We start from the raw sequence: 10,870 nt of genomic DNA on the forward strand, positions 1-10,870 counted from the left end.
AATTTTTTTTTACATGAACCATTAAATAGACAGAATCGTTAGTTTCATTAATTATTTAATTACAAGTGCACTTTCATGTGTGCACTCAGCTGAAAATACGCTTAGACATGAAAGTCAATAAAGGAAGTTTCTCTCTCATAAACATGAAATTACTTTCTTCCTATATTTTTGAGGAGGAAAGGTTTTATTTAAATAATATGGAAACATGAACCCAGGAATAAAAAACATGTATGGATAACTGGGTTCCATGACCAGGGTGAAGTAGAGAAACACAAATCACTGGTTTTCTACAAAACATAAAGACATATGCTGTTGTTTTCAATAAACAGCTCTACCAGAGTAAATTGGCATTTAGATTCATTTTTATGGGGCCGTCTGTCTTGGGGACCATTTTATTTGATTTCAAACGGCCATGGGCCATAAAAGCAAATGACTGTAAACAAGACATAAATAACAATGTACTGTCACCACGCCACATACGTTTTATTATCCGCAGTGTTGTTGTCTCTTGCATTTTTGACACTGGCTGACTTGTCAAGAGGAAAATGGTTCAGCAATGATTTCAGCGCCTTCGTGTTCCAGATAGTGTTTATTTTTAGTGCTTCAACCATTAAAATGGAAAGAACTTTGCCTTTCCAGACCATGAATCATCTTCCTTATACTCTCCACTTTTTTCTTTCTCCTGACAAATGCTGCCGTCATCTCTGAGAGGTAAACCCTGATCGTCTACTCCGGGCCTCTCTGGGGATTTCCTTCTCCTTCCCTCCTGCTGCTGGTCAGTAATCGGTTAACTCCATTTCCTTCTCTTTCCATCCTTTTGAATCCTCTCACTGTTTCTTTTTTTCGTCATTTTCCTTTGGATTGGGGTTCAATTTGAAGTTTTCCATGGCAGTGACCACACAGCATACACACCGAATCCACCACAAAACCATGATAGCCAGCAGCTTCTCACTGGCACATGTTATGTGTACATCTGTTTGGTTTTATGACATCCTCAATTAGGCATTGTTATAGCGGAACTATGATGACTAGACATCTAGATGACCTTTTGTGCTGTTGTCTCTTATTATTTGGAAGAATTGTTGTTCAGAAATTCAGAAATAATCTTAAAGACAACCCTGCATTCACACCAGTTAAGTAATGAAAGTATACAAATTAGCACTAAACAATTTTCCAGGGGAGTCTGTTTAAATCCAACTGCAAAACCAGTCATCCAGTCCTGAGTATCTACTCTCTCCTAACCCCGGCAGACTGAAATTTAAGAGCTCAGGAGAATAAACACAAAATATCTGATCCTTTTAGTGATAAGCCTCTAAATAAAAACCATGCCATCAAGAAAGATGTCATCGTCTTGCAAGGGAACCAAACTCTCAAACACAGCTGTATCCATTTCCAGATGTCACGGCCATGTTTGGAACCAAACTTACACATCCATATTGTCTCTCTGTATAAGTTCAGTCTGTCTCACTTTGTCCCTCCGCTGACCCCCTCTCTTCTTCTCTCTCAGTCGAACTTCCTTCGTCTCTCCACTCTCTCTTCCCAGATGTCTGCTCACCAGCTGCGCTCAGATGGCAGACGGGATGGGTTTTTATAGACACACACACACGCACACACACATGCACGCACGCACAGATGCGCACACATACATACACACACACACACACACCAGGCTCACAGAGTGACCCTGCGACAGCAGGGATCCAGGAATCTTGTCCCAGAGTTTGAAGATTTCTCTCTGTTCTCACTTTTCCACATTTTCCTCTGCTGTCTGTGACCACACCAATACGAAACAGATGCCCCCTAACTCACAAGTGACTGCAGAAAAACATGGGTAAATGGTCGGAGAAGGTCAGGAATTTGGCTGTTTCTCTGCTCTAATCGGATTAGCGTTTCGTTCCTTTTTGTGTGTGACTAATATGAAAGTGATTAATCTGCAGCTTTTTGAGATAATGAGGAAAACCCTTTATCAAAGTTCAATCAGTATTTTCTTTGTATTTGGAGAGTAAGCTATGATTTATAATAAGGTTTATGCATGAGAAATGTGTGGTTGGCTGTGCATTTTTGCTACAGTAACCCTCAAATATTTGAAAGCTGTGCATACCACTTCAACAATTGGAGAATTTTTAAATTTGACAGACTCGACTTGCTAAGCTATGATTAAACAAACACTATTTATGGGTGGGGTTTAGCAGATTGTCGGTTGGCTTCGGTCGTCGCGTTTTACTGCTACAAAAGGCAATCTGTGTTTCCGGACTGTGTTGTTGCCATGGTGACAGGGAGGGTGGTGTGTTGCCAGCCCCTCTGACCCTGAGTAAACTGCAACCAGACCTTCTGTGGGGCTCCCCTCTGATGGACTTTCGATGGTGACATAACTTCCGAGGTCGCGTTCTGACCTCCCAGCAGAAAGGTGTGTGTGTGTGTGTTTGTGTGTGTGTGTGTGTGTGTGTGTGTGTGTGTGTGTGTGTGTGTGTGTGTGTGTGTGTGTGTGTGTGTGTGTGTGTGTGTGTGTGTGTGTGTGTGTGTGTGTGTGTGTGTGTGTGTGTGTGTGTGTGTGTGTGTGTGTGTGTGTGTTGGGGTAAAGGGGGGAAAACAAGGTGAAAGTGGGGTCGTGGAGCAGAGGCACTGAACAGGTTTCAGAGGATGTGAAAGACAGCGGGCCTCATGAGTAAACATAGCCATAGTGCGAGATGGAAGAATAATCTGTGAACGTCAGGATCTACCTTCCCATGGTGCTCCTGTCCAGCTCCTCTTGATCATCTTTCCCTTCTTTGACATGATAAACAATCAGGGTCACGTCATCAATCAGGCGATGACAACGTAACAGGCATGAAAGAACAAAGTGTTTGGTCAGACCCACAGCTTTTTGCTCACACTTGTCTCATCTCTCCTTTATATTATATGAACTCACTCAGACATATACATTTGTGATTCAATGCAAGTTTGTTTGTTTTTTTTGGGGGGGGGGGGGGGCATTATCACGTAGAGCTTAAAACATTTACAGCTTTGTCTGTTAAGCGGGAGATGTCGGGAAGCCACTGGAGTGGATTTGGTGAAAATTTTGTCCTAGTTAGAATCCACAGTGTGTTATTTTGGACAGAGATCTTTCATATGCTTTGTGTTTTGTTGCAAACCTCTACACAAAAAAGAAAAAAATATATTCCTTTTAAATCTGCGCAGCAATTACAGCATCAGAACAATTGCTTTTGACATATCCCTTCTAAGTATGACACTGAAAACCTTCTCCCCTTTCCTATACATCCAGCAATTTTTAAGTTTCTGAGGGAGGCACTTGATGGGCACCGAGGCATTCATTCCACATGTGTGTAAGAATATATGTATCCTATAACAACCCTTGATCAACAATAACCATTTATAAAATGAGAATGGGAAGGCAGCAGAGAAAGTGAGAGAAAAATAGAAAAAAGCTGAGTCAGTGATGTCTTTTAAGTCCCTTCTCAAGACATACATTTATCAGAAAGCCTTCCCTGATTTTATTTGAGTCTGCCTATTTCGGTCTCCACACACCCTGTTGGATTTTATGCATCAAATAGTTTTAACCTGTTCCATTTTAAAACAGATGATAGTCTGTTTTATTGTGCTGCCATTGTGAAGCACTTTGAAATGTATATTTTAAAGTGTAAAGTTTATCATTATTATTACAAAAAGCTACAGAAAAGAGAGGAAATATTTGGTAAAAATTTGAGAGTGAGAGAAATAGACAGAGGTTTAAAAGTTTTCAATCTCAGTAAATGTTCCTACTGGTGAGCTCTGTTGGCACATGGCTGATTGGATATCATCTGACCGTCGTGGTCACACCATGGTCATGGTTCACTTGACTGCAAATATAACATTACTAAACAGTTAGTTATTCTGTTTCTAAAGATTGTTGCACTAACTGTAACTCTGCACACACATCTGTTTTACAAATGAACAAAACTGAAAATGTCTGAGTAGCAATCGGAAAGAGGAAATAACTTTTGGGCAGAGTAGTAATAACTGGATGGAATCACTGGTCTGTCTGACAGGTCAGAATGGGAATGTTGATATTGGCACTGAAACCTTCTGTAATGGTCTGAGAAACTTCACGGATATGGAGTTGGTAATTGTTTTGGCATGATATCAACCAAAGACGGATGAAGGATAAAATAATAAACTGATTTCATGTGCTGGATGTACTGAAACAGGCATAGACATCTCTGTTGTTGTGTTTTACAGTAGCGTGAAAGTAGCTCCCCTTAAAGATTAATTAATGTGGCTAAAATATATTAATGCTATATCACAATCCTGCTGTATGTACCCTTTATATTCACTTATCAGCACGTGAGTGTCTGAGAACCGCATGTTCACTATTTGACCCCAAGTGCATCACTTTTAATTTACGAACAGCAACATCATCACCAACTTAATAAAAAACACATTGTTTGCTGTGGAAACATGACGGGCAACATGCACATGTGACGGCAGCAGCACAAGCAGCACACACACACACACACACACACACACACACCTCACAATCGAACGCAGACACGGTCATGCCGGCCGCATGCTCTCCATGCATGCTGGTGCTCGTCAAAGATCAGGAAGTGGGAAGTACCGAACTCTTCCTCTGTTCTGTGAAGGAAAACTAGTAACTCTTCTCTTCTCTTCTCTTCATTTGACTTTCTCATCAGTGGTCTTGAGGTTAGCGAGTACATTTGACTAACGGTAGATTATCAAGAGCATAAAAAATGCTTTTGGTGGATTTGGGCAGCGGTGCTTAACATTGTGTGTCTGCAGAGTAAATCCCCTACTGATATTGGCACATTGACGACAGACATGTTATCTCTCAAACACTTCCTAGCAAAGAGACAGAACGAGAGTCACAGAGCCAGGGAGGCCGAGGACGGTCCAAGCTCCCTTCCAGTGTGTGATTGATGGAGTTCAAAGTTCGTGAGGCTCACACTGACATGCCCACATGTGCTAGCTCTCCGTCAAAGGCAGCACTTATATGAGAACATCCAGAAAAAAGTTTTTAAAGCTTTTATTGCTACGTGTGATTTGTAGCATGGGACCAGGGGCCGTCGTATACCTCCTGTCTCTTTTCAACATGATTAGTTTCTTTAAACCAGGACCATGAGGGTTCCTTAACTTTTCCCAAGTAGTAGCCAAACCCAATCTATTATTATTAGACAGATTGGAAATATTTCTCTTGTTAACGGTGAGTGGTTTCTATTGGAAGCCACTCACAAATGTCTTCTTCCGTTTCTGGTCATCCAGTTCAGATTGCACGTGGAAATTAAGCACAAGCCTCATAGTATCAGTGTTTGGGTCTTTGCCGCACAGGTTCAACGTGTCTTACAAGGTTCTTCAGTCGGTTCTGAAACACTTCTTAGATAAACTCGGACAGCAGCTGGATTTGATGAGAAACGAGCAGCTGCGTCACTCTGTGGGTTTAGTTTGTTTTGCTTTTCACATGCCCTGGAACGTTGCAGCGAAACTGGTACCAACCGGCCCTCGAGCCTGTAGACTGAACACAGTCTGACCAGCAGCACTAATAATGCAGAACTCCTCTAAACATTGGCCCCGGTTGCTGTTTGGAGACAAGCTGCTGTGACTAAAACAGTTTCTTGTGATTAATTACACAAAGTCCTTCATCACACGGAATACAGCTACTAAATCATTTTTTTCCCCTTGTATGTGAGAAAAAAACATTTCCAATTTCATAGAGCCTTCAGGAAGCTCCGACACATGAATTATCACGGTCATAAGGCGTTGTGATTTACGATGCTGTAAAGCTGAACACCAAACCTGCCCACATACAGTATACACGGTCATTCCTTGAGGACAGTTTTAACTTTCCGTTTCCCTATATAAGGGCAGAGCTATACTTACACACATACAGGTGTGATTTTGGCGTGAGCAGCAGGCGGGCAGGTGTGTTTGCTATTACTATGTGATAATGACTATCATTACGGCCCAGGTAAGAACAGGCGTGTTAGGAGGAGGCCGGGACGGAGCCGAGAGGAAGGCAATAATGCTTTTTTACCAGGATGTGAGCACAACTGGCATTTCTACACCCTGCACACACTGCCGTAAACACACGTTTGAAGAAGTGCACATACGCACAAACCAGAACAGTGAGAAAAGAGACACACAAACAGAAACTCACAAATTAGCACCTTGGTGATTTAAATTTAGCTGCAAATGAACACTTCAGTGGGCATCAGTATAAATGCCCAATACAGATTACTGTTATTTCATTGAAGCAGAAAAGTGCAAGTTAGTGTTTTAGACTGTAATTGCCTATAGTTAATGTGCATAATGTGATAAAATGCCACCAAGGCTGAGCAATCCCCCACCTATATGCTGCTTCACTCTCAAAAACTTCCTGGATCCAGAGTCAGATCTGGGTTCCTCCCAAAATCGAATCACCCGTTACCATGGCTGAGACCTATACTCGATAGAATCTTCATGCAAATCCATCCATAGCGTTTTGAGTAACAAACAGACAAGCAAATCACAAATCTTAATTGCATGGATATAATTCATAAATAATGTAAAGAAATTTGTCACTTTCACTTTTTACCCTCTCAAATTTGGCAGATGTATTCCACAGAAAGTGTCTCACTTGTCTACATTGGACATGTGTTAAGACATCTTCCTAAATCAAACTGAGTTATGGCTAATCCCCACAGAGAACACACATACATATTCACAAACACACACAAACACACTAAGATCCAGGTAACTGTAGTTGGAATGCGAACCAATATTTTCTCAGGCTTGCTCTTTATTTCTGCTGCCTCACCATCTGGAGCAAATCCATTATGGCTTCTCAGTACCTCCTTGGGTGTTGTGAACAGAAACAGGCAGACACACAAAAACACACATCTTTGAATCATTATGTTAGGCTTTACCAGCCGCCCCAACTCCAAACCAGAATCTTACTCATACCACCTTTAACTCTTAAACCAAACTCTAATCCCATCTTCAAACGTAAATCCAAGTTTTAACACGACTCTAAACCCTTTGAAAAGTGAGTGTCGGCACACTGTCATGTGTCCTTGGTTTTCTATGATTGCAAACACATCTATTTCTCATGACTTTGGAAACACAACTGCACACCGACACACACACACACACACACACATGCACTCTGAGACCTGCAGTCAACATTCAGCTCCAAAGCAAGCTTCATTTTCCAAAGCAAAAATTTAATGACCAGAATCTTGGGCCAAAACAAATGATACGGCATGATAAGCACCGACTGCACCGGTGATAAAACCAAAAATGCTTGTTTTTAATCTCATTTACCTTAGTGATGATGATGATAATTGCAACTATTAGATTTCTGATTTGCCTGGGATGCATGTTTTAGGTGAGTATTTTTGTAAACTTTTTGCACTTTAAGCAGCTGGTTTTGTGCATTTTGTAGCCACGTGGTTTTCAAATTCATCATTTAAGGGTTTGTCCCTTTCTTGACAAGCGCAAACTAAGTGCTGCCTTAGTGGAGAGCCATGTGCCAGATGTTGATATGCAGGAGACAGCAGACAAGCTTCTCATAGACTCGGTCAAATATCTGTGAGCCGACAGCAGTCAAGAATAGGCTGAGTTGAAAATAGGTACCACATTCTGGTAAGGTACCCTTCATGTTGAGTTGTCAAAAAATGGCTTTGTTAATGGTGAACAAATCAGTGATTAATCTGTCTTAGTAAGTGATTTATTAGAAAGTGAGAAGCTTTTTCTTATTAATGGGTTCTAACTAATGTACATTTTATTATTATTACTAATAAATCATTATCCAATAATAATACAATTTGTATACATTTCTTCCTATTACCCACTTTCAGCCGTGTCATCAATCTGTCGGTCGGACCAACTCCAGCTGCAGACTGAATTATATCCCGGTACTGTAGCTTGAAGATGGGCCCAGCCCTGCTTCAAAGTACAATTTTCATTAGTGACAAAAAGGTGAGATTTATTTGAATTGTATTGTCACATAGTATGCTTTTTTCAGTTTTTCCCTTTCCTCTAGTCTGTTTTAAGTTTTTGTGCACGTAAAAGGACTGCAAAGTTAAAAAGCAGAAAGTCTGCAGTAAAGGGAGCTCCTCGCCCTGACAGAAATCACAGAAAATGCTCCTGAAACACCTCGGCCGATGACATGGCTGGTGACATCACCATATTACGGAAATTGAGAACTTCCTACATTGCACTGGAAGCGGTTGACCAATCACAACAAAGTGGGCCAGCTGTCCAATCAGAGCAGACTGGGCTTTAAAGAGACAGGAGCTAAAGACAAAGCGTCTCAGACAGAGGCTGGAAAGAGGAGCTGCAGGAATGGACAGTATGAGGAAACTGATGTGGTCTCTGAACATCAGAGCATGTAAAGCTTTTCAAGTAATAACCCACATTAAAATAATGCACCTGAATATGAGCATAGTATGCCTCCTAGTAGTATTTTCTCAGTTGTTTTGGCAAATGTAAATCTAATTTACTGCATTGGCTCAGTTAAAAAAAAAGCAACGTCGCCCACGTAAGGGATGAGACTTTCTCAAATGGTACTGCACATAAGAGCAAACAGAATTAAGCTGAAATGAATTTGTCACGAGTGTCCCTTGCAGCCACATGCATACAAATATTCAGATACAGGTGAGAGAATCTGCAGATCTATTTATGGAGTAACTGCAGGGTTACTCTTGCTCCTATAGAGAAAACAAGCTGATCATTTTCAGTGCTATGTGTCAAATTACTAATCTCTCTCCCTCTCTGTCTGTGGCTGGTTTCTGCACTGCAACAAGTCCGTCTGTGTTCCAGGGCAGGCCCAGGTCCAGCTGGCCAAACTATTTACACTACCCAGCATTATTATTATTGTGTGTTGCCTAATAATCAAGAGGATCGAGTTTTGCCTATGGCTGCGATTCATAATCTCTGAGAGCAACATTGTTCGCAGATGTCTCGGAATGAAAACTAGACGCTCAATCAAATTTTCCGGTAACACAAATACACAGACAGCACAAATACACAAATGTGCACTTGCATGCCCACACGTACTCTTTCTCTGTTTCTTTTTAGTTTGCGCCGTGTCTCTCTGTCTCCCCCTCAAACACACGCACACACACACACACATCGCTGTTTCTCACAGTCTTGTCTAACTGTTGTTTGATTTACTCTGTGACCTCTGACCCTTGCAGGGCTGAGTTTGATGGACTCTTGGCTGCTGCTGCAACTGGTTCGTTTACGACATATCCCAACTGGATTTCTGTGTTTGTGTGTGCGTGCGTGCGTGCGTGCGTGCGTGCGTGCGTGCGTGCGTGCGTGCGTGCGTGGTGCGTGCGTGCGCGCGCCTGTGTGGATGCGTACCTGTCTAGATACACATCTTCACATTGGATCAATTCTGTTTATTTATATTATCATCTTTTATGTCTTCAGTGTTGTCTTTGTTCAACCTGCACATGACCATATACCTGCTGCTCCTTATCAATAACTAAACCAAATGAAGTTGTCTTCATGAACTTCTGCACAGATGAAAACCAGCATCAGGCCCACGGTTTCAGTGTTTTACAAGTCTCGCAGGGACTTTTCGGTTTTATTCATTTCCTGGTGTTCCTGTTGTGAAGCCCAAATCAATTAAAGTTGGCAGCAATTATCTGACTCAATATGACCTTGGCCTGTGAAAATACCCCCACGTGAGCCTGAGAGCGCGATGGTGAGAAAGGAAAGAGTTTTGCTCATTAAAAAAATAAAAATACATGAGAAAGAATAAATATTTCAATAACTGGGTGTAATTTATTTATATGTTTTTTTTAAATTAAAAACCTAATTAGATGATTATAAGGTGTCTTGAACTTTACTGAGCCTTAATCCTTCCCCAGTTCAGCACTCGCCCAATGTCTCAGACACCATCTTTGTTATGTTAGATCATGGATAGGCTTCTTCATTGTGGCCCTTCCGAATGTGATTTTTATTTCATTAAAGAAATTAGATAATCTGGTACTTTCCTTTTAACTTTAGATATAAAACTCAGCACAATGCAGTTGTCTGTGATTGTGTCAATCTGTCTGTCTGTCCATTCTGAGCCCATGCCTGCCGAGCTAAAACAAAAACAGATAATATCCTCCTGCGCTATAAGAAAATAATTAAATCAGTAGTAAATCAATCTGTCAGCACTTCTTTGAACAGAAGAATCAGAAAGGGATCTTTATTCTCTAAATTCCTTTGATGGCTCTTCTTCAAGCCATAGCTGTGGTATGTTGCTCAAAGTCTCATCTCTGAAGGCGTTCCATAGCTTTGAGTTTTTAAACAGATGTGGGATCCCCTCTGTTTTCAGGATCACACGTACAGTCCCAAAATATTGAGTTGGTAAAGGCAATCAATGTGACTTCTCAAAGCAGCAGATTTTGGGAAATACACTATAGCTTACTTGCGAGATGAGATGTGACTTAGATGAGAATACTGGATACCACCATATACCACAATATTTACCATGTATGGTAAATATATGGCACTTTCAAATAGATGCATTTCACAGTAAAGAAAATAAAACGCTTTTCTATTTACTATATCAATCTTTTTATCTAACTCCCGACAAAGAAAGAAAATATGACAAAACATGACATTTCTTCGGCGTCGCTCGGTGGGTTCCTCAAATCTGAGGACGATACTTAACTTTCAAGGACAGGAACTAGGATGTTGTTTTATTTTTTACTTTTCATGAGCTGGATTTAGCAGGACTAACCCTAATGCATTGACAATCACTTTGTACCTGGAAAATTAAATTGAAACCCAATAGACGACACAGCTCTCCCTTCTCTAAGATGTTCTGTCTGTGACCCCCACAAAAACTACGGCGACGCACTTCCTCGACTCATCCCACCCGTTCAGACATTACACT

This window comes from Scophthalmus maximus, chromosome 18 (assembly GCF_022379125.1).
Source record: "Scophthalmus maximus strain ysfricsl-2021 chromosome 18, ASM2237912v1, whole genome shotgun sequence".
Lineage (NCBI taxonomy): Eukaryota > Metazoa > Chordata > Actinopteri > Pleuronectiformes > Scophthalmidae > Scophthalmus > Scophthalmus maximus.